Source organism: Charadrius vociferus, unplaced genomic scaffold, assembly GCF_000708025.1.
Source record: "Charadrius vociferus isolate BGI_N301 unplaced genomic scaffold, ASM70802v2 scaffold472, whole genome shotgun sequence".
In the NCBI taxonomy this organism is placed as follows: domain Eukaryota; kingdom Metazoa; phylum Chordata; class Aves; order Charadriiformes; family Charadriidae; genus Charadrius; species Charadrius vociferus.
The window spans coordinates 7930946-7936005 of NW_009647735.1; positions in this window are offsets into that span (position 1 = coordinate 7930946).

Sequence of the window (5060 nt, forward strand, 5' to 3'; positions counted from 1 at the left end):
CCTTGAAGGATTGATCAGCATTGATGAGATCCCCCTCAGTCTTCTCTTCTCCAGACTGAACAGCCCCACGTCCCTCAGCCTTTCCTCAGCAGAGAGATGCTCCAGTCCCCTCATCGTCTCTGTAGCCCTTTGCTGGACCCTCTCCAGCAGTTCCCTGTCCTTCTTGACCCGGGGAGCCCCGAACTGGACACAGTGCTCAGATGATCTCTCTGTTGCTCCAGATAAGGAGACTTCAGGAGGGGATGAGTTTATTGCCTGAACTGGAGGGGTTTCTCTCTTGATCCCCCACATCCCCCACCCACCCTTGCCTCTCTGCTTTTATTTTATTTTTTTCTCTAGGATATTAAAGGGGTGAAAGTACCACAGTTTGTCCATCTATTCATTGCATACAGTGTCAACTCCTGCGTTGGTAAACCCAGTTCTAGCTAAATATGTATTTTTTTTTAAATGCATATTCAATCCCTGCTCACCCCCAAGTGCCCGTGAATTTTTGCAAGGCGCCCTGGCTCTAGGATTTTATAACGCGGACTGGTGTACGCTCGTGTTGCACGCTTTCCTCTGCTGGGTGCGCGTAATCACACCTAAATGCACGTGTCCTCGATGTTTGCTGCAAAAGGAAATTCTCTTTGCCCAAACTGTGGCCAAGCTCAGCCCCATTAACATTAAGACTATGGGTTTGCAAAACCTCAGTGGAATCCACGTTCGCTGTAGGAAGGATGTTTGTTAATCCTTTTCTCATGACGCACTTTATACTACCTTGGATCTGGTACACTTTTCGCACTTTTGAATCAAAATTGTAGAGATGATTGTCAAAGAGCATAAAAAACTTAGCATGCTCTTATCTGTTTTAATTTTGTTTGAATGATGCCATCTGCTTTTCTGAATATGACAGGTAGTTGAAGGGGGAGAATGTACCAGTTGGGAACTGCGGAAACAAAACAAAAGTACATTTCTTATGGCTGATGGATTGTTATTTTGTCTTTTTTTTTTTTTTTTAACATGCTCAGTCGTGAGTGAGAAAGCAAAAATCAATGTTAGGGAGAAACAAATAAAGAAGAAAAACTGAATTATCGAAATAGTTTGGGTAAAGTTCACGAGCGAAGAACTTGAGAAGCGAAGGCGGTGGTTAAGCGAGAGCACCACGCATCCCCGCAGGTCACTCGCACAGAGTTCATCCCGCAGCATCGCAGCGCCCCGAGCTCTAACCGCAGTGCTGGTTTCCTCTCAACACCAAATTCCCAGATAATGCCAGCCAGGAAGAGGTAGGGATGTGTGTGCTTTTTAGCAAGATCAGTTAGTTGCTCACATTTTCCTTTCCGGGAATAAATTAACGCTCGCGCCCTCGTTGTGGGTCCCTTGGGAGGACGGGGGCTGCTCCCCGGCCCCGCTGCTGCGGGAACTGCCGCCGGGCTGTTATTTATCCAACAAAGGCGATTATTTTTCTGCTGAAGTGTTATGACAACAGAGTGGGTGTGTTATGTAGAAAGCCGTGTATTTGGAGCACTCGCTGCTATCTGCTGTCAGATCCAGAAAGGTATAAACTCCTTTTTTTTGTTGTTGTTGCTGTTGTTGGCTTTTTTTTTTTTTCTTTATTAGGAAGGCGAGAAGCAGCTGCTTAGCTGAAGGTTGGTTGATATTCATCATGTTGCTCTGAGCGTCTGTTGATGGGTGGGAAGAGTTCTTGGTGAGCCGGCTCATGGCTTTATTGCCTACCTGGGCAGAAGCGCTGCTTGGAAGGCTGACACGGTAGCAGAAAGTCACTCCTTTGCCATGTGCGGAGAGCTGTTAGTATGGGTGGGTATGGACCGAGCCGCGCAGGTGATAAAGATATTAAATAAATGCCCTGGATGTGAGAATGGAGAGCTGAAGCTGAGCTGTTGACATGCTAATGCTGCACAGGAGCACGTTGCTAAAAGTGGTGATGTATGGCAGTTGCCTCATTATATTTAGTTTCCATGTCAGGTTGGGAATTCAGTTTCAGTCTGGAAGATGATACTTGTGTGATGAAACTGGTATTAGCGCCCACCCAAGTGGAAAAAAACCAACCAGCTTGGGAGATCAAGAGGGCATTGGGCTCTGGAAGGTATCTGTCGTGAAGTTGGGTAACTTCTTTGTGGGTGTAGAAAGCACAAATGATTAAGTGAGGTTCATGGTGTCTCGGCACTTCTCAAGTAGATGCTTCCCATGTTCTTGATGACTAAATGATCTGAAAGACTTTAGTTGCAAAAAGAAAAAAAGGAAAAAAAAAAAGTTCATCTTTTGACACGATGCCGTATGTCTCCTATGTGTCTTCAGAATGTATGAAGACAGTCTTTGACCTGTGCAAATATCAGAGGTCCGTACAGCTGCTTTAAGGTCACTTGACCGACCCCGTAGAATAATACGCTGGCATTGCCTTTGACAGATAGCCTGGAGATTTGCTTGCTGAAGCCAGTCCTCAGAGCCGCTGTGTCTCGGTAGCAAAGACTGTAATAAAATTGTTCGGTTCAAAACAGACCGTTCTTCATGTTGACTCGTAATCAATAACTGTCTGTGGCTGGTGTCGCCTCGGACGCTGTCTCACGGGGACTTACTGTACAGTGAAGTCCTCTATGCTAATCTGTGCCTATAAATAAAGATCCATCTCTGTGAAGACTTCTCCATCCTTCTTGGGCTGGTGGAGGGCAGGGAGCCAAGAGGGGAGCCCTTGCTGTTCAGGGGCTCCATAAGCTTTGATTAATTTGAATTCTGGATCTACTTTTTTCCTGAAGAGATCCAGGAATAAGTATATTTAGCTGGATGAGCGGTATGTTTGCCGTGTCTTTGGCAAACGTCTTTGTGTTCCTCGAGGCTGAATAAAACAACAGCTACGGTGTTTCTGGCACGTGTGCGGGAAAGACGTGTTGCGGCCACATCGTCTTGCGTGTGGTGGAGCAACAGCGCGTGCGGGACTTGTCCCCGTGACCGGGGACCCCAAGTCGGTTGAGCCCAGCGCCCGTCTTTGGGTTGGTCATCCCTTGGTGGGCACACAGGGACAGGTTTGGGAGCAGGGCAAGCCCACGCCAGTGCTTCCCCGACCCCTCTGCTTGATGGGACCGCGTGTCACGGTGGTACCCCGCTGCCTTCCAGCGAGGTCGGAGCTGAGGGTGTATTTAGGGACGTGGCTCAGTGGTGCAGGAGCCTGGCTGGTTCCCCGCGTCCCAGTTTAGGAGCGGAGACACCGGGAGGGAGCTGTGGGCAGAGCAACCTGGTGGAACCGTGAGGCTCGCGTGGGATCTGCCGACTTACAGCTTGCTTCTGCTCGGCTGGAGTTGTGGGATTTTTTATATTTTATTTTTTTTTAAAAGATGCTTGCAAAGGCGTCTTTATATGGGTGTTTGAGGGAGAGGCTGGTGGTGCGGTGGGAGGATATTGAGTTACTCTGAGCCGCTGTGAGATGCGATGTCTGTTGAGCAGGCAAGTCCCTATTTATACGCGCGGCCGACGGTGGGCGTGCGAAAGCTCCGGGGCTTCTGGGCGAGCGATTGTCTGTGCTGATGTGAAACAGCCGGATGGATGCTGGGGAGGTCAGAAATGCTCCGTGTTCCCAAACTGGGGCTGTACGTAATATCTGATATATTTGCTATCTTGTCCCTGAGTTTTGGTGCACTGGGTGCAGGATGTGACCTGCTGCAGCAGAGTTCCCACCGTTAACGCCGTGGTACCCACCGGAGAGGCACGGCGATGCTGAGCGCGAGGAAAAGGGACGTGCGGCTGTGGTGTGGGGTTATGCCAGCGGCCGTGCTCCATGGTGGGCGCAGAGAGGGTTCAGCCATGGCAAAACGCCACGTGCCGGGGGAGAAGCAGGACGGCCGCGTGTGGCCGATCTCCAGGAGAGCGCGTTGGTGGCTGCTGCTGGATGGTGATGAATATGAAATAGGAGGGGGAGAACATGGATCTAGCTCGGCGTCTGCCCACGCCGTTTCAGACCGCAGCTTAAAGAGCATTTCTCTCCACCACCAGCTGAAGCTGCCTCTGCTCCGCCGCTCTCCTCCCCCCGGCTGGGGGGAGTCCACGCGGGGTAAAAATAACCCGGCTACGGCGCACCGCACCTCCGCCAGAAATGCTTGCCAGAACATGCCTACAGAGGCCAAGCAAGAACATTGCACGCGCCGAGTCTTAGACGGCACCCTGAAACCAATCAAAAGCATTTTTTTCCGTCTTTACGCTGTTTTTTGCTGTCGTTGGAATGCCTCTTCCTTTATATCAGGTGTCTTATGCTGCGGGAGACTGGTGTGTTGAGGTGTCCTGGCTGCGCGTGGTACTCTGCGTGGTCGTCTGGCAGTGCGGGGTGATGCTCCAAAACACACGGCTTTGGGATCTTTCTCCCTTTGGCTGTCAGCTTCCACGCTTAAACTGCATAGCTGGCAGTAAACGCTGCCAAAATGTCATGCAGATGAAGCAGCTTCATAAGAGCTTTAGTGCCACAACCTTTCCCAACCCCTGCAATTACATTTTAATTCAATATTTCATTGGAGTTTTCAAATAATTTTAAATTAATAGGGACCAGATTGTAGGGGGAAGAGTTGGCATCGTTCTCTGTTTGCTTACAGAGTCTTCTGCACTGCAGATACCCGGTCGATACACACAGCTGGGAAACCAGGTTTTGTCCTCGGACAGCTGAACGATTCCAGTTACCAGTCACAAACCAAAGCCCACCCAGAGCTTAAATGCCCAAACTGGTCCCAGGAGGGGAGCTGGAAGGAGAGGAGGGGTGTTACACCTGGAGGGGGGAGGAAGGCAGAGAGAAAAGTACTATTTAGTTCCCTCCTTAGTTTAGGAGTGTTATGAACAATTCTATTGCATAGAAAGTCCTCTGCGGCGGTTCCGGCCTCCGGGTTTGGAGTGGACGGATGGTGAGGGGGCAGGCGGCAGCAGCTGGGGGGGGAGGGCGGCTTCGTTCTGTGGGTTTCTGGTGTTCTGCCTTGGGAGAAATGCTGCCCCTCTGATTCTGCCCCTCTGCTCTGCGCCCACCCCTGCAGTGCTGCCTCCAGCTCGGGGGGTCCCACCAGCAGAAGGAGACTGAGCTGTTAGCGCGGGTC